The sequence below is a fragment of the Scylla paramamosain genome, chromosome 25 (assembly GCF_035594125.1).
Source record: "Scylla paramamosain isolate STU-SP2022 chromosome 25, ASM3559412v1, whole genome shotgun sequence".
Lineage (NCBI taxonomy): Eukaryota > Metazoa > Arthropoda > Malacostraca > Decapoda > Portunidae > Scylla > Scylla paramamosain.
Window position 1 is genome coordinate 15069725 of NC_087175.1, and position 20457 is coordinate 15090181.

The 20457-nt window shown below is 41.9% G+C and overlaps 1 long non-coding RNA gene across 1 annotated transcript in view; it reads right to left on the reverse strand.

The window, feature by feature from the left end:
* LOC135113446 (uncharacterized) overlaps positions 1–13695 on the reverse strand; it is a 48988-nt gene extending 35293 nt beyond the window's left edge. The window contains exon 1 of the long non-coding RNA XR_010274842.1: positions 13546–13695. This is a non-coding gene — a long non-coding RNA (uncharacterized LOC135113446). The remainder of the gene's footprint in view (positions 1–13545) is intronic.
* Between the last annotated feature and the right edge of the window lie 6762 nt (positions 13696–20457).

Here is a 20457-nt window from a genome sequence, read left to right on the forward strand (position 1 = left end):
TTTTTCGTCTTTAATATTAGCCAAAAATAAAAATTAACTTCAATCAACATTTCAGAGGGTAGGAATTCTTCCTCCCTCATACTTCCATAAGCTGCAATAGCCGTATTTGTATAACAGGAATAGCAACGTGGGAAATAATTTTTATAATGCAAAATCCTCGATTTTGAGATATCAACCGGTTAGTTTAAGAATTTAGTGTAATTTATCTAATGTAGCTAGGGACTTGATATTCACAGGATATATAATTTAGGATACGTGGAAAAAATAGACAGAATTTCTTTTAGTTACTCTGATTGGTTTTGTACATAGGCCTAGAGATATTCATGATGTCACGCTTATTAGCGATCTGGGGGGAAGGGAACAAGGATATTGTTATATTTCGCCATATTTCTAAGTAAAAACCAGTGTTCCACTGTTTGAAATATATAAAATATTAATTCAAAAGATATCTGATGCAGATACATTGATTATTTGGTGGATTTACGAAAAAAAATAATTATACATTTTTATTTTTCGTAAGTAAATTCGGGAAATATTAATTATAGCTAAAATTTTTCATTTTCTTTTCTATATGTAGAGAGAGAACCGTAGATTTTCATAGGAGGCTCAAGAAAACGGGATACTTCAGAAAAAAATAAGTAAAAAAAAAAAAAAAAGGAAATAAAATTGTAGTGATTGGCCAGCCGACTAGCCACTCCACGCAAATCCTCGTGGATTCCTTACATGCTAAGCTTCCCAGGTGTGGGACCGGCCAAACTCAAAGTCAGGTCAGATCAAGAACCTGAGAGCTGGGGAATCCACGAGGCAGCGGTCAGTCTCGTCTCTACTTCCGCACCGGCCAACCGAGGCCGCTCGCCCGGACAATAATGAAACCAAGTCTGTGTTTGCCTCCGTGTCCTTGGCGTGGAGAACACTACAGTTGGTGACCCCTGGAGTGACGCCGTGACACGCGATGGCGACCACAAGCGACATGTGTGACGTTCACGCCTTCACGTGGCCACATGTTTTCCTCACCTCGAAGCGGTTTGGCATAGTGTGGCGATACGCGCTCTGGTGACGGCGGCTTCCCACGCAGAGTGGCCGTGGACTACGAAGCACTAGCGCAAGAAGGCAACCAGGAGCTGCGGGCCCTGCGGGAGGGCCCCACGGCTCTACAGAGGCTTCGGTGTCACGTCCCGGACTACCGTTCGCAACTGCGGTGTGATGAAACCTGTCCCTCCCCGACGCCGCCCGCTCGTACACCACCTCCTGCCCCGGTCCGCCGCCGCCCGCTAGTGCACCACCTCCTGTGCCGGCCCGCCGCCGCCCACTGGTGCGCCGCCTCCTGTCCCTGCCCGCCGCCGCCCGCTAGTGCACCACCTCCTGTCCAGGCCCGCCGCCACCCGCTGGTGCACCGCCTTCTGTCCCAACCCGACGCCGCCCGCTCGTGCAACATCTGTTCCGCTCCGACGCCACCCGCTGGTGCACCACCTGTCCTACCCACCCGCCGCCCGCTGGTGCATCACCTGCCCTACCCATCCGTCATCCGACCCTGCAGCGCGCCCGACTCGCCCCCGCCCTCGCCACCTCGCTTGGCCACGTGGGTCGCCTCTCCCCGCTTACCCGTCTCCGCCTGGGCCTCCTGCCGGGCTCTCACTTTCCCTGGACATTCGTGGTGGCGGATGTGGACCACCCGATCCTCGGCATGGATTTCCTCGCGGCTCACGAGCTCCCCATGTCGTGGACCCCCCCGCCGTCGGTGCCTTTGTCACCAGCTGTCGGACTCCTGCATCCATGCCGAGCCCTGTACCCAGCCACTCCCTTGCCTGAGAGACAACACCAATCACCTCCCCCTTCGCCGCCCCTCCTACCCCCACTACTCCCTGTCCCTTCGCTGCCTCTCCAGCCACCGCTTTCATAATACCCCTTTGTTTCTCGTTTCGTGGGGAAGGGGGTGGGGGGGTAATGTAGTGACTGGCTAGCCAGATAGCCACTCCACGCTAATCCTCGTAGATTCTGTACATGCTAAGCTTCCCAGGTGTGTGACTGGTCAGACTCAGTCAGGTTAGGTCAAGCACCTGGGAGCTGGGGAACCCACGAGGGAGCGGTCAATCTCGCCTCCACTCCCGCGCCAGCCACCCGCGGCCGCTCGCCCGGGCATTGTTGTACAACAATAATAAACACAAGACTGTGGTCTGTGTTTGTCTCCGTGTCCATGGCGTGGAGAACACTACAAAATTATCATACCTGTATAGCGGCGCGTAAAACCGCAGAAATTCATGACGGGACACCTCACTGGATAACACAAAAAAGATCACAATGTTGCATATACCAAAAAAAAAAGCGGAAAAAATGTAGAAAATCTTTAAAAAAAAATTTCAGGTCGCCAACTTAGTCTTCCTTAAGTGGGCTTTTTTTTAAGATTTTTTCCCCTATAATTGTCTTCCCTTGGCCAGTGATGCTCTTGTATGTATATATATATATATATATATATATATATATATATATATATATATATATATATATATATATATATATATATATATATATATATATATATATATATATATATATCATCCATGTCTGGCAGGGAAGCGCATTCCACTTGCGTCTCCTCACGCATAGGTAAAATATGTAAATGAATATCTATCTAGATGTACAACTAAAAAAAAAATCATAACATTGTATCTAATGTATCCTTACATCATGAAACAGTGAGAATACTTCTCTAAGACTGGGTATTTGGTAAACACATATATCATCCTTGTTGGTTTACTAAGAGACCCGTAGCAACAGGGACTGTCCAATACGTGAGACAAATGCTCAGAAACTATTGCCCTTTGGGCGGACTTTGGAAAGAGAAATGTTAGATACACTATACTACTGTCAATCCCACACCATCCACCCCACAGAAGCTGAACCCTAAGTAATGGATTCATGACAGGGTACAAGCTCAGAAATTAATGTTTCCCAAGAATATAAAATAATAATAATAATAATAAAAATAAATAAATAGAAAATGAAACAACTTAACAATTTAACAAAATACCAGCTTGAGTGACGTCCAATCATTCTTCATAATCCTGTAGCCACTTTGGGGTTTGTCTAGCCTGCTTGCCCGGGGCCAATGGTGGCTGGTGGTGAGTCAGGTCGAGTGATGGTGTCACTTCAGACGGCTGAGGAGTCGTGGTACCGCTGTCATTAGCTGGATGGTGCGGACGTACTGGGTTCGTGTGTCCTGATTCCTGAGGGAGATGCGCCCCTTGCCCTCTAATCTGATCAGGTATTGCCTCTTTCCCTTGGCCTCTATCACCAATTTCATACCTTATTGGGCTGGTACTGTACCAGCGCTTTGCTGTCATGGTCAAGGGGTTGCCGGTGGCGCTTGTTGTAACTTTCAGCTAGCACTGTCATTGTTTCGACCCATTCGATTCTCCCGCTGCCGTAAGGTCCTTCCCCAGAATCTGTCCACCTCGTGCGCCTGACAGCTGGCACACAGTTATGCAGACAGCGGTCCGTCGCCAGGTGGGCCGGAGATTTACTGATATCACGTAGCTGCATGTTGAGGTACTATAGAAGGGCGAGCGACGTCTTGTTGTCGAGGCTCCGTCTGTCCCGGCGTTATACGCAATATTCTCTCCGCATATTTGACTACTGCCTCCATCCTGCCATTAAACTGGGGGAAGTGTACCGATGATATGGACATGCTTAACGCGCACTTTAAGAGGAATGTTTTCATTTCCTCATCTCCTAGGTTGATGCCTCCATCAATGGAGAACTACTCAGGAACACCCCATCAAGCGGAGTGTCACCGTAACTGATCCTTGATCAACCTCTCGAGATGGCTCGAGAGGTCGGTCTTAAACTGGACCGGTGGATGAAGGCTGAGGAAGCCACTACAGCCGATGAGATAAAGGCAGTTATGCGGATGGAATAATTTATGAGCCAAGTGCCCCTCAGTTTAAAATATGAGCTCGTATCACACAACGTGAAAGATGTGATGGAAGCTGGACGCAGGACTGATGGTTACTGTGAAATCCATGGACTGAACAGAGGTGAATACCATGGAGGGAGAAAGTCATTCTCCAACAAAAGTGATGGTCATCAGAGATATAAGAATGACCGCCAGATGAGCTCGACATAATTCCACAGACCAAGCCAGTTCCGCCCTAACAACTATAATTTTCCCCACAATAACAATATGACCCCGCCATCCGATCATAACGTGAGGTCTATGCCCCACAGGAGTAGGCCCGGGAGCGCTACCTATTACCAGAAGGGTAGTGGAGATGGAGGTACTGATAAGTGCCTTGGATGTGGAAGTAGTGGGCATAAAAAGTACCAGTATCCGAAGGGACAGCCGAAGCCAGTGGGAGCAGTGGCCGCCCAAAGAGACCTGGTAAAGTATGTGGAGAATATGACAGCAGAGGTACAAGAGGAGCTGCAGAAGGATGAGGGCTTTGAGCATTTCACCAGTGTTGTTGTCCCTGCCCAGGATGACAATATAGATCGACTGCTGTAGTTGTAGGTACAACACAATTGATAATAAATACATTTTGGCTGGCACTTTGCAAGTATAACATTAAGCAATGCAAGTAAGTACAAATACACAAATTCAGTAAAAGCACACACCTTTTATTGTTGAGACTGAGTTTCAAATCGGAAACAACTAAACCAGCAGCAATAATCAAGCAGACATGCGACTCCGTTTAGCCAGCAAGGAAACTCCGCTTCACCCTTCAACACTGTCTGACTGCCTGCCACACACATTTCAATAGCAAAATATATTACAAACATCTGGTCAACTCACCGATTCCGTTTAGCCAGCAAAGAAACTCCGCTTCACCCTTTAACACTGTCTGACTGCCTGCCACATACTGCCGACACCTCACGCTGACCTACCACACCTCAACTCCTGATACCTGCCTTTTGGCTTGTAACGAACAATTGTACAACCAACGATTGTAACTGTGGTAGTTGACCGTAATCATATAATTACCAAAATCACTTATTAATATACCAAATGTCCATAATAATAATAATGATACCATAATACTCGTACATTATACCCTTCAGTAACCCATACAGTACAATGCATGTACCAAATACAAATTTTAATACTAATGATAGGAGGATGATCATGCTAAACAATGGAGTGATACTCCATTAAATTATACATCAACACAAACATGAATCCGGTCATAACCAGTGAGGGCACAGTGAAAGTAGAGGGAAGTCCTGAGAAGGTGATCAGAATCCTTCGGGATATGGGAGCTAACCAGAGTCTGATCTTAAGTAGTGTACTCCAATGGAATGAAGAGACCAGCACTGGCAGAGAGGTCTCATGCAAGGGTGCAGGAGGCAAGTTCAGTAGTCCCCTGCACAAAGTTTGGCTGGACTGTGGATATGCCACTGAGAGTGTCACTGAGAGTGAAGGAAACACTGCCCGTAGAGGAGTGGATATGCTGGTCGGGAATGACCTGGCTGGAGGCCGAGTTATCCCTAGACATCACATAGTAGACAAGCCTCTGGTAGAGATGACAGAAACCACCTCTCCGGCAGCAGTCACTCACTCAACAAATGGGGAGGCAGAAGAGCCTGAATTGTTCCTAGTCTGCACGGTGACCCGAGCGATGGCCCGGAAGGAATGCATGGACACCGAGGGAGCAACACAGGAGAACGAAGGCCTGGACGCCCTGTTCGGGGAACCTGATGAAAAAGGGAATAGCCCGGAGCGTGCGAGTGATGAACGGGTTGTAGACCAGGCGGAGCCCAACCTTGATTTTGTGGTAGAGAAGAGCGAGTTGATAAAAGTTGAGAAAAGTGATGAAAGCTTGAAGCTTATTTGGAATGAGGCTAAAAGGCTGGGTGAGCTTAACGATGAGTATGTGGGTTATTATGTGGATAACGGTGTATTAATGAGAAGTTGGAGGCCTTTGAGTACTCCCGCCAGATTGTGGTGCCACAGGTGTATAGGAAGAAAAATTTGGAAATGGCTCATGAAGGAAATCTGGCAGGACACTTGAGGGTCAGAAAGACCCTAGGAAAAATTCTGTCTCATTTTTACTGGTCCAGAGTGAGAGGGGATGTGAAAGAGTTTTGTAAAACTTTTGTGTTTTGTGTTTGTGCTTTGTGTCAGAAGGTGGGCAAGCCGAACCGGGTGATTCGCCCTGCACCCCTTCACCCTATATCTGTGGTTGAGGAGCCTTTTAGTAAGGTGGTGATAGACTGTGTAGATCCTTTAACAAGAACCAGGAAGGGAAACCAGTATTTGCTGACTATTATGTGTATGTCATCCAGGTTCCCTTAGGTCATTCCCCTCCGGAGTATAAACTCTAAGAACATTGTGAAGGAGTTGGTAAAATTTTTCTCCTGGGTGGGAATTCCTAAGGTGCTGCAGTCGGACCAGGGAAGTAATTTCACTTCTCGCACGTTCAAGGACATTCTAAGAGGTCTGAAGATTGAACAGAAACTGTCGAGTGCCTATCACCCCCAGTCTCAGGGTTGTGAAGAAAGATTTCACCAGACTCTGAAAAAACTCTCAGGATGTATTGTGAGGAGATGAGTGTTGAGTGGGATGAGGCGTTGCCACTAGCCTTGTTTGCGTTAAGAGACATTGTGCAAGAGTCAACTGGTTTCAGTCCATTCGAGTTAGTGTATGGGCACGAGGTAAATGGTCCTTTGAGGATGGTGAAAGAAAAGTGTTTAGGGGCAGAGAAGCCTCCTAATGTAGTGAAGTATGTGTCAGATTTCAAGGACAGATTGATGAGAGCTAGAGAAATTGCTGGGAAAAATTTGGAAGGTAGTCAGAGTCAGATAAAAGGCTTGTATGACAGGAAGGCGAGGGTCAGATCCTTCCAGCCTGGGAACAAGGTCTTGGTCCTTTTCCCATTGCAGGGTGATCCTTTCAAAGCCAGGTTTAGTGGACCTTGGGAGATTGAGAGGAAAGTAGGTGATGTGAATTATATTGTAAAAACTCCAGGGAGGAAGAAAAAGAACCAGTTGTGTCATGCAAACATGTTGAAGCCTTTTCATGAAAAGGAAGGAGAAAAGGAAGGTGAAGTAGGAGTAAAAACCGTGAATGCTGTAAATGTAACCACTGAGGCGGAAGAGAAGTGGTCTGAAGTAAAACCGAGTAGATGTGAGGGAATGGTGCTAGAGAACTCAGCCGTGTTGGGGAATTTGAGTGATAAACTGGGACACATGGAGCTAGAAAAGAAGGAAAAGATTAGGGAGATTATTGAAACATTCACTTCTTTGTTCCCTAATGCGCCTAGGAAAACAAATGTGGTGGTGCACGATGTGGATGTTGGGGAGGCTGAACCCATCAAACGACATCCCTACAGAATTAACCCACAGAAAAGAGTGATCATGAGAAAGGAAGTAGAGTATATGCTGGAGCATGACTTGATTGAGCCCAGTGAGAGTCCATGGAGCTCGCCATGTGTACTGATGCCCAAAACTGGTCAAGTGCGTTTCCGTTTTTGTACGGACTATAGGAAGGTTTACGTGGTGACAAAACCTGATGCATACCCTATCCCTAGAGTTGATGATTGCATAGATCATGTGGTAAATGCCAACTTTATAACAAAATTGACTTGTTAAAAGGGTACTGGCAAGTAGGGCTCACTGAGAGGGCAAAAGCCATATCAGCTTTTGTCACCATGGATGGATTGTATCAGTACAAACTTTTTCCGTTTGGAATGAAGAACAGTGATAATTCTTTTCAGAGATTGATGAACAGAGTACTGAAGGGCTTGAAGGGATGTTCTGTGTACATAGATGACATTTTGTTGTACTCGTACACTAAGAGCTGGGAGGAACACGTGCAGTTACTGGAGGAAGCGTTCAGCAGGCTGGATGATGCCAACCTTAGCAAAAAGTCATTTTGTGCAAGTTGATGTGGAGTACCTAGGTTTCAAGGTAGGGAAAGGTGAAGTGAGAACTGTGGAAACCAAGGTGAAAGACATTGTAAATCTCCCTCCACCCACCAATAAGAAGGAGCTATTGAGATTCTTATGGGCCAGTGGATATTACAGGCGTTTTTGTAAAAAATTCTCTGATGTTGCCATGCCCCTGACCAAGTTGCTCAGTAAGAAGTCAAAATTTTGTTGGGATAAAAATTGTGAAGAAGCTTTTGTGGAGATTAAGAAAATGTTAGTCAGTGCCCCAGTGCTAATACCTGATTATGAAAAAAAAACATTTATATTGTATGTGGATGCCAGTCATAATGGTGTGGGTGGTGTGTAAATGCAGGAACATGAGGGAGTTGAGCACCCCATAGGCTATTATTTCGAAAAGTTGTTACCATATCAGAGGGCTTACAACACTCAAACTCAACACTAGGTTTTGGGCCTAGTGTTGAGTTTGAGTCATTTTGAAGTGTATGTCAAAGGGATGGGACAGTCTTTGCAGGTCTTCACCGACCACAATCCGCTCATTTTCTTGCATAAAATGAAAAACACCAATCAGAGGCCGATGAGATGGTGTCTGGTCTTACAGGACTATGACCTAGAGATTAACCATGTAAAAGGCAGTGAGAATGTAACTGCCGATGCCTTTTCTTGTGCCCTGTCGAGTCATGAGGCATCCTAATCAGGTGCCTCACGCCTCTTTTGGGAAGGGAATGTCATGTTATTGGCTGAGTTTACCTTGAAAGGGAACACGTTTTCTTAGTGTCCCTAGTATTCTGTTTACCTGCCTTTCGGACATTATCCTTATTATTGGTTATAAGTTAGTATAAGACTTATTTACTCATTTTATATTATGTAGTATTATTCTCTTCATAATTTAAGTTATCTATATCTTTCTATGTATAAGGGAGGAAGTGTAATTGAGGTGAAAATATGTTGAAACGAGGTGAGCTTGAGTGGGCAACAACACAATCCAAAGAGGGGAAGGCAGAGCGCCTTAGAACGTAGAGGGAGGGAGGGGGAACGGAGGGGAGGCGTCTCTCAGGGAAGAATTTTGGTGTGGAATGGTGATGGAGTGAGTGTGTGGAGGTATTAGTGATATGGTGGTATAACTTTGATATCCAGGATCAGGCCAGTGAGTCTTTTGTGGTACTAAGAGCTCTTGTCCGCTGAAACTCGGTGAATTGTGCCACCGACGCTGGTTTGAGGGGATCATAGGTCAAACCAGTAGCCATTTTGTGAGTGGAGGCTGTGGTGTTGTCCTTGGAAGCTGGTGTTGTGGTGTATTGATGATTCTGGGGATGGCGTTATGGTGCTGTAGGTGATCTTTGGTGATCATGATGACGTCTTGTAAGTTGTGAGGAGAGGAAACAGGGGAATTATTGTTTGGGAACGCGGTGATGACGTCTGAGTAAATTCCTGCGGCTGAGGGAAATATTTCAGTGGCCGGTGGAGGTGTAAACGGGTTCTGGTGTTGTGTGAAGTGACGAGAACGTCATGTATTAACGTGTACTACCTCATTTTGTTTGTGAATTATCATTAGTATTAATGTATTTTGTTGTAACATAGAATAACAGTGTTTTATACTCCCCTAACATTTATCTAGTATCTGAGGTGATTCTTGGTGTGCTGTGTCAAGGTAAGGGTACAGTGAGAAGGTGTAATTCTGGCGATTTCGGATAGGTCGGTTAGGCACTCGAAGCCTTTAAAAATCCAGGCCTTTAAAATTTTCCAGGATCAGTGTAACGTCCACTCTCTTGGAAAGATAACCGAGATCGTATGATCGTAACAGAATATATCGTGATCAAGCGATTGTAACATATATATATATATATATATATATATATATATATATATATATATATATATATATATATATATATATATATATATATATATATATATATATACACACACACACACACACACACACACACACACACACACACACACACACACATTGTTATGACTCAGTCCTTCTTACACCTGCCACTCACTCCGGTCACCTTTTCTGGCCTAGACCAGTGTTCTTCAAACTTTTTTCATCACAACCCAGTTTGATCTCATATACTTCCTACACGACCCAGTACGTCTATCCTATTGTATCTCTATATTGCTGTTCGTACGTCAGTTATCAATATGGTGATCTGCTGAACAAGAGCTTGCGTTGTGTCCCAACCTGTACTTTGAAGAACCCTGTCCCAGACTACCCCCTGTAGTTTAATGTAGGACAAATTAGATCTATCTATGCTGTATACTTCTCACCTAAGTCCTCTGAAAAAAAAAAAAAAAAAAAACTTAACTTCCAGAATGAAGCACATCCTCACTCTCTTCCCTTTTGTGGAAATCTCCATTCATGGAGACTTCGATGTTCACTATCAGTTGTGGCTTTCCTCTCCCTTCACTGACCATCCAGGTGATGTAGCCTTTAACTTTGCTATCCACCACGACCTAGAGCATTTGATGCAACACCCTAGTCGTATTCCTGACCGTCTTGGAGATTGATCTTTTTCCTTTTGCTTATGTTATCACCCTGTCTTTTCCGTTGGGTTCCTCTGATGACAACCTGATATCTGTATCTTGTCTTATTGTCCCAATCACTCAGAATCCCCCAAGGCGGAACTACCTCTGGTGTTTTGCCTCTTCTAACTGGGGGATATGAGGAAGTATTATTCAGATTTTCCTTGGAATGACTACTGCTTCTGTGTCAGAGACCCATCTCTATGTTCTGAGCGCATAACAGAGTTGATAGTGTCTGGTATGGAGACGTACATTCCTCATTCGTTCTCTCTCCCTAAACCTTCCTAAACCTTGGTTTAGCACAGCCTGTTCTCGTGCTATGCATGACAGAGAGATGGCCCAGAACAGGTACTTGGGAATCTCATGCAGTTTATATTTCTGTCCGGAATCATGCTAAATCCAACTCTTCAGGAAGTAAACAACTCACGCAGGGAAGCCACAGAATGCCTGACTTCTGATCTCTTAAAAATTTATCATTTGGGCAGAGGAAACTTATTAATGTTCATGCCTCAAAATTCAATACCTCTACCAACTGAACACAAGGTTGCAGATACTCTCCCCCTCTACCCAATGATGCTTAACTGTTCCCCTCTTCTACATTGAACATCCTCGGTCTATTCTTTACTTATAATCTAAACTGGAAATTATACATCTCATCTATAGCTAAAACAGCTTCTATGAAATTAGGTGTTCTGAGTCGTCTCCACCAGTTTTTGTCAATCCACCAGCTGCTAAGTGTGTAAAAGGGCCTTATCCGTCCATGTATGGAGAATATTTCATGTGCTTATGGGGGATTAGACTCATGCCGCTCTTTTAGACAGGGTGGAATCAAAAGCTCTCCGTTTTATCAACTCTTCTCAAAATGATCGTCTTCTCTCTCTCTCTCTCTCTCTCTCTCTCTCTCTCTCTCTCTCTCTCTCTCTCTCTCTCTCTCTCTCTCTCTCTCTCTCTCTCTCATCGCCGCAGTGTTGTATCTCTTGCTATCTTCTACCGCCATTTTCGCGTTAACTGCTCTTCTGATCTTGGTAACTGCATGGCTTCTCCTTCTCCTGCGTCCTTGCTGCACAAGACTTTTTTTTTTTCTTTCACCCTTATTTTGTCCACCTAATGCAAGAGTTAACAAAAATTCATCCATTCTCTGGTAACCTCTATAACTCACTGCCTGTTTCTGTATTTCCTCTTTCCTATGACTTGGACTCTTTCAAGAGGGAAGTTTTCTTTTTTTTTTTTCTTCTTTCATCTGACATCTGTATAGGAACTGGTAATAAGTGAGCCCTTTTTGTTCATAGTTATATTTTTTTTGCCCTTGGCCAGTGGCCCTCTTACATAAAAATAAATAAATAAATAAATAACATAACATAACATAACACTATATTGAACAGAACCAAAACTTGATAAATGGCGTGTAAAAAAATCGCATCATATGTCATTTTTTCGAGCTTCTAGCTATATGTATGTATATATATATATATATATATATATATATATATATATATATATATATATATATATATATATATATATATATATATATATATATATCAACACGACATTTAAGTTACAAATAAAGAATGTTTTCGGACAACACACTACAAGCTCGAAAAAATGTGACATATCATGCGATTTTTTTTCCACGCCATTTATCAAGTTTTGGTTCTGTTCAATATAGTGTTATGTTATATATATATATATATATATATATATATATATATATATATATATATATATATATATATATATATATATATATATATATATATATATATATATATATACGTGATAATCTTAGGTACTTCTTGGAATACTACGTATGGATGAGAAAATGAATTTTCATGACAATGCTCTAGTTGAAACTAAACAGAGTGACACAGTGAAATATTGCCATTTCTCATGAATTCCGTAAAAACAGTTTCATGGTTTGATTTAAAAGTCAAATAAAGGGCAGAAATATCCTGATGTAATATCATCCAACTCTAGATTTAGCATCACGAATGTATGTATGATAGACTGCAGTATACATAGTTCTTTACAAGAAATCATATTAAACAAATATGTCTCAAATCTTACACATAGTACTTATATCCTTTGAAATGCATTTTTTAAATGTTAGTTCACTGTAAACAATTAATGTATATTAATGTAATTAAGATATAATTCTTTTTATTATTAGTTTGGAGAGTTAAGGGTTAATTTATGACAGTCGTGTATTGAATGATTGGCTCATCATCCCAACAAGTTGATGTTTATTCAATCGCGTAACCTCGATGAAATACAGGAAAATAATCGAATTTCTAATACCTCTGTTTGTTTTCTATTTCAATATTGTGGCTAAGTTGGTATAATATTGTCAGATAGTAGTTACTTAAAAGTAAAAAAAAAATTATGCTGATCAAGTAGTAAACAATAAAAAAAATAAAATAAATAATTATGCTTACCTGCCATTACAAGCAGAAAGCTCCAATAAGAGAGTCAGACAACGAATCAATATTGTACACAATACTGTCTTCACTGCACATAGTGATAAAATTAAGAAATATTTAATTGTCCTAGAAAGTGACATCCTCTATGCCGTTAAATATAGACCAGTATAAGACAAGGTATTTTGCCGATGGGTATATAGATATTTTATTATATAAAAAAAAAAGAAAAAAAAACGTTATAGAAATATAAGGGTAACTTTACATCATCGATCATAGGCCAAAAAATATATCCTTTCCATAGTTCTTAAAAAAAAACATAGTATATATGGAAAATATATATCACAAAAAACTCAAAAGACACCTGATTATTACCACCACATTAATACGATTATTCTGTATATAAAACTCAATAAGACTACAAAATACTGCAAAAAGAGAGATAGAGAGAGAGAGAGAGAGAGAGAGAGAGAGAGAGAGAGAGAGAGAGAGAGAGAGAGAATATATATATATATATATATATATATATATATATATATATATATATATATATATATATATATATATATATATATATATATATATATATATATATATATATATATATATATATATATATATATATATATATATATATATATATATATATATATATATATATATATATATATATATATATATATATATATATATATATATACACTGGAAGTCCTTACCGTCAAAGTGTATGGCTTGATAAAGCCACCTACATCGGAAGTAACCTCAGGTTTCATGTACATCACATTAGACTGATCTAGATAAAGAGGTGCACTGAAGTCCACTGACTGCCACCGCCGCCACGTCACAGAAAACATCGTGCCACCCATATCCACTTCCTAAAGGCAAAATGGCCGATTAGCATTGAGAAACCGGTATTATATCATTGTATATATATATATATATATATATATATATATATATATATATATATATATATATATATATATATATATATATATATATATATATATATATATATATTGTATATAATTTATGTGCAGTTTTTATTATTATTACTACATACTACGGAATAATGTACTATATGTGTTTTATTATATACTACCACCAGTATTACTGCTACCATTATTACTACTACCACTGCTATTACTATTACTACTACTAGTACTACTACTACTATATGAAGTTCACATAGAAATTCTTAAGAGTTTCAGTTTGGTGGCACGTCCAGGGTCTGAGTGTTTTATTTTCACTCTAGCCATGGTGTTATTGCTTGATGTGGGATGCACTAAGAGAACTAGTTTGTTTTAATCAGCCGTGAAATGGTAATGGTAATACTCATCTCTCTCTCTCTCTCTCTCTCTCTCTCTCTCTCTCTCTCTCTCTCTCTCTCTCTCTCTCTCTTTATATATATATATATATACGAGGTGTGTCATTAAAGTTCCAGGACTGGTGCCACACAAGTTTTATTTCACATCCAGGCTACAAACTATAGGTTATCTCCTTCGAAGTAATCCCCCTGGCACCGCATGCACTTGTCCATCCTTCTCTGCCAGGCTTGCATGCACTGCTGGAAGGATTCTTGCGGGATGCTCCTCAGCTCCGTCGTCACGGCCTTTTTGATGTCGTCCGCATCATCAAAACGGGTCCCCTTCATGACCTCCTTGAGCTTGGGGAAGAGGAAGAAGTCGCACGGAGCGAGGTCAGGTGAGTAGGGCGGTTGCTCCAGCACGGCGATGTTCTTCTTGGCCAAGAACTCTCTGATGCTCAGGGCATTGTGAGCAGGCGCATTGTCGTGGTGAAGCAGCCACGAGTTGCCCTGCCACAACTCCCGCCTCTTCTCGCGCACTGCACGAAGCAGACGCCGCAGTACTTCTTTGTACACATGTTGGTTGACTGTCTGGCCCTGTGGCAAGAACTCGCAGTGGACGATGCCCCTCACATCGAAGAAAGCGATCAACATGACCTTGAAGCTGGACCTGGACTGCCTTGCTTTCTTCGGCCGTGGCGACGCCGGACTCTTCCATTGAAGGCTCTGGCGTTTGGTCTCCGGGTCGTACTCAAATACCCAGGACTCATCGCCGGTGATGACTCTCCTGAGCAAGTCTGGTTCAGTTTCCAGACGCTCGAGGATGTCCTGACACACCTGCATGCGTCGTCCCTTCTGGTCATCGTTCAGGAGTCTCGGCACCATCTTCGCACAGACTTTCCGCATGCCCAGATCTTCAGTGATAATCTTCCACACGCTGTTGTGGTTCATGCCAAGCTCATCTGCGATCTTTCGAACAGTCAACCGACGATCGTCACGCACCATCTGCTTGACACGCTCAACATTGGCCTCATTCCTGCTCGTTGAGGGTCTTCCACTCCTGGGGTCATCTTCCACGTCCTCCCGGCCCTCTTTGAACCTCTTGCACCACTCAAAAACACGTGAGCGTGACATTGTCTCATCCCCGTACACTTTTTGCAGCATACCCAGTGCTTCTGACGGCGTTTTCCCCAACTGCACCAAAAACTTCAAGTTTGTTCGCTGTTCAGCGCTCATTGTTAAACGACCTGCAACAGAGGACATGATTTTAAAAGCACGTAAGAAAAAGATTAGTGACTGTAGAGGGTTGGGAGCGCAGTTGTATACTCCAGAAGGATTACTTTGAAGGGGAAATATGGTGGTTTGTGGCTTGGGTTTGAAATTCATCTTTTAGGACACCAGTCCTGGAACTTTAATGACACACCTCATATATATATATATATATATATATATATATATATATATATATATATATATATATATATATATATATATATATATATATATATATATATATATATATATATATATATATATATATATATATATATATATATATATATATATATATATATATATATATATATATATCCTTCGTCTTCATTCTTCCCTGCTTTGTACTCTTTCATTAATTCTTATTTCTTCTCTTCGTTTTACATCGCCTTATCTCACTGCAGGCAACTATATATATATATATATATATATATATATATATATATATATATATATATATATATATATATATATATATATATATATATATATATATATATATATATATATATATATATATATATATATATATATATTGTCATGGTCACGATCACGGTTATCTTTCCAAGAAAGTGGACGTTACCCTCATCCCCAAAAAAATTGAAGGTCTGGATTTTTAAAGGCTTAGAATGCCTACCCATCCTATCCGCAATTGCCAGAATTACACCCTCTCACTGTACCCTTACCTTGACACAGCACACCAGGAATCACCTCAAATGCCAGATCAATGTTAGTGAGTAGAAAACACAATCATTCCATGTCATAAACAGATATATTAGTACTAATGATAACTCACAAACAAACTGAGGTAGTACAAGTTAACATATGACATTTCCGTCACTTCAGCTAACATCAGAACTCGTTTACACCTTCACTGGCCACTGAAATATTTCCCACAGCTACAGGAATTTACCCAGACGCTGTCGTCGCGTTCCCAAACAATAATTCCCGTATTTCACTTCCACAAACCTCACAAGACATCACAATCATCATCAACGATCACCTATAACGCCATAACACCGTCCGGAAAATCACCAGTACACCACAACATCGGTTCCAAGGTCACAACCGCAGCCTTCCAGGATATCACCATAGATTTCACTCACAAAATGGCTGTCTCTCTGCCCCATACACCAGCGTCACCGGCACAATTCACCAACCAAATTTCAGCGGACAAGAGCTCTTGGTACCACAAAAGAGTCACCAACCTGATCCTGTATATCAAGGTTATAGCGCCACATCAATAATACCTCCACACACTCACTCCATCACCATTCCACACTCGAATTTATCCCCTGAGAACGCCACCCTCTCTGTTCCCCTCAAAAACTCAAGACACCCTGCTTTCCGCTCTCTGGAATGCGGTCTTGCCCACTCAAGCTCCCCTCACTTTAACATGTTTCCACCTCAATTACACTTCTTCCCTTACACATGCAAACATATGGAGAACTTAAATTATGAAGAGAATAATACTACATGATATAAAATCAGTAAATAAGCCTTATACTAATTTATAAATATGAATAAGGATAATGTCAAAAAGGTAGGCAAACGAAACACGGAGAACACTAAGAAAGGTAAACACGGCCAATAACATGACAATATATATACATATATATATATATATATATATATATATATATATATATATATATATATATATATATATATATATATATATATATATATATATATATATATGCCCAGAGGAGGAGGCAGTAGACACCTGCCGAAACGATAATTACTCCCAGTGAGGTCTAAAGCACTGTTCAGGGGGTGCTGTGAACTTATCATTAAACCCAGCTGTGACCTCACTGAACGTTTCCCTTTGTGTCTCACAACACAAGGGGACAGTCACAGCCTGCCCTCTAAAGACAACTCTCTTCCTCCACACAAAACTACAAGCATCTAATAACACACACACCCTTCACTCAAAAATTCTAAAATCATCATGGCGACTCCTACACCAGCATCGGAGTCCCCATCTGGGGAGGGGACCATTAATGTCCCCAGGTCGGACTGCCTTTCTGTTGACGACCCTAAGTGTCTTGACATGCCCGTCAACTTTTTCTTCATTAACTTCTGCAACATTCGCGATCTAAGATCTAATTTTCAATCTGTAGAACACCACCTCCCCTCTTCTAAACCTCATCTTCTTTTCCTCACTGAAACTCAGATGTCTGAGGCAACTGACAGTAGCCCCTTTTCTGTTCCCTCCTACTTTCTCTATCCTACATTTTCGATCCAAAGCTGGATGTTGCGTTTATGTGCGCAATGACTTAACCTGCTCTCGTGCCCACGCTCTTGAATCTTCCGAGTTTTCCACCATCTGGCTACGACTACAGAGTCACTCTCATACTAAATTTATCTGTGCTGTATACCTCTCACCTAACTCCTCTGATTATAAGAAATTCTTTGACTACTTAACTTCCAAAGTTGAGCACATTCTGACCCTCTTCCCTTTTGTAGAGATCTCCATTCTTGGAGACTTCAATGTTCACCACTAGCTTTGGCTTTTTTCTCCCTTCACTGACCATCCTGGTGAACTAGCCTACAACTTTGCTATCCTCCATGACCTAGAGCAATTGGTGCAACACTCTACTCGTATTCCTGACCGTCTTGGAGATACGCCCAACATTCTTGACCTTTTCCTGACCTCTAACCCTTTTGCTTATGCTGTCACCCTTTCTTCTCCATTGGGCTCCTCCGATCACAATCTCATATCTTTATCTTTTCCTATCACTCCAATCCCTCCTCAGGATCCCCCTAAGCGAAGGTGCCTCTGGGGATTTGCCCCTGCTAGTTGGGGGGACCTGAGAAGGTATTTTGCTGATTTTCCTTGGAATGACTACTGCGTTCGTGTCAGAGACCCGATTTTGTGAGCTGAGCACATAACAGAGGTGATAGTGTCTGGCATGGAGGCGTACATTCCTCACTCTTTTCCTCGTCCTAAACCTTCTAAACCTTGGTTTAACACAGCTTGTTCTCGTGCTATACATGATAGAGAGGTGACCCACAAAAGGTACTTAAGCCTTCCATCACCAGAATCTCATGCACTTTATATTTCTGCCCGGAACCATGCCAAGTCTGTTCTCCAACTAGCCAAAAACTTCATTAACAGAAAATGTCAAAAAAGATCTAACTCCCCTCGTGATTTCTGGCATCTAGCCAAAAATATCTTCAATAACCTTGCTTCTTCTTCTTTCCCTCCTCTATTTCAACCAGATGGCACCACTGCTATCACATCTTTTTCTAAAGCTGAACTCTTCCCTCAAACCTTTGCTAAAAACTCTACTTTGGACAATTCTGGGCTTGTTTTTCCCTCTCCTCCACCCTCTGACTACTTCATGCCACCTATTAAAATTCTTCGCAATGATGTTTTCCATGCCCTCGCTGGCCTAAACCCTCGGAAGGCTTATGGACCTGATGGGGTCCCTCCTATTGTTCTCCGAAACTGTGCCTCCGTGCTTGCACCATGCCTAGCCAAACTCTCTCAGCTCTGTCTGTCAACATCTACCTTTCCTTCTTGCTGGAAGTTTGCCTACATTCACCGTTCCTAAAAAGGGTGACCGTTCTAATCCCTCAAACAACCGCCCTATTGCTTTAATTTCCTGCCTATCTAAAGTTTTTGAATCTATCCTCAACAGGAAGATTCCTAAACATCTATCACTTCACAACCTTCTATCTGATCGCCAGTATGGGTTCCGTCAAGGCCGCTCTACTGGTGATCTTCTGGCTTTCCTTACTGAGTCTTGGTTATCCTCTTTTAGAGATTTTGGTGAAACTTTTGCTGTTGCCTTGGACATATCAAAAGCTTTTGATAGAGTCTGGCACAAAGCATTGATTTCCAAACTACCCTCCTACGGTTTCTATCCTTCTCTCTGTAACTTCATCTCAAGTTTCCTTTCTGACCGTTCTATTGCTGCTGTGGTAGACGGTCACTGTTCTTCTCCTAAATCTATTAACAGTGATGTTCCTCAGGGTTCTGTTGTGTCACCCACTCTCTTCTTATTATTCATTAATGATTTTCTAAACCAAACTTCTTGTCCTATCCACTCCTACGCTGATGATACCACCCTGCACTTTTCCACGTCTTTTCATAGACATCCAACCCTTCAGGAGGTAAACATATCACGCAGGGAAGCCACAGAACGCTTGACTTCTGATCTTTCTAAAATTTCTGATTGGGGCAGAGAAAACTTGGTATTGCTCAATGCCTCAAAAACTCAATTCCTCCATCTATCAACTCGACACAACCTTCCAGACAATTATCCCCTCTTCTTCAATGACATTCAACTGTCCCCCTCTTCTACACTGAACATCCTCGGTCTGTCCTTTACTTATAATCTGAACTGGAAACTTTACATCTCATCTCTAGCTAAAATAGCTCCTATGAAGTTAGGCGTTCTGAGACGTCTCCGCCAGTTTTTCTCAACCCCCCCCAGCTGCTAACTCTGTACAAGGGCCTTATCTGTCCATGTATGGAGTATGCTTCACATGTCTGGGGGGGGTTCCACTCATACTGCTCTTCTAGACAGGGTGGAATCAAAAGCTTTTCGTCTCATCAACTCCTCTCCTCTAACTGACTGTCTTCAGCCTCTCTCTCACCGCCGCAATGTTGCATATCTAGCTGTCTGCTACCGCTATTTTCATCCTAACTGCTCTAACTGCTCTTCTGATCTTGCTAACTGCATGCCTTTCCTCTTCCCGCGGCCTCGCTGCACAAGACTTTCTTCTTTCTCTCACCCCTATTCTGTCCACCTCTCTAACGCAAGAGTTAACCAGTATTCTCAATCATTCATCCCTTTCTCTGGTAAACTCTGGAACTCCCTGCCTGCTTCTGTATTTCAACCTTCCTATGACTTGAATTCCTTCAAGAGGGAGGTTTCAAGACACTTATTCATCAATTTTTGACCACTGCTTTGACCCTTTTGTGGGACTGGCATTTCAGGGGACATTTTTTTTTTATTGGATTTTTGTTGCGCCTGGCCAGTGTCCTTCCTACATAAAATAAGAAAAAAAAATTATATATATATATATATATATATAT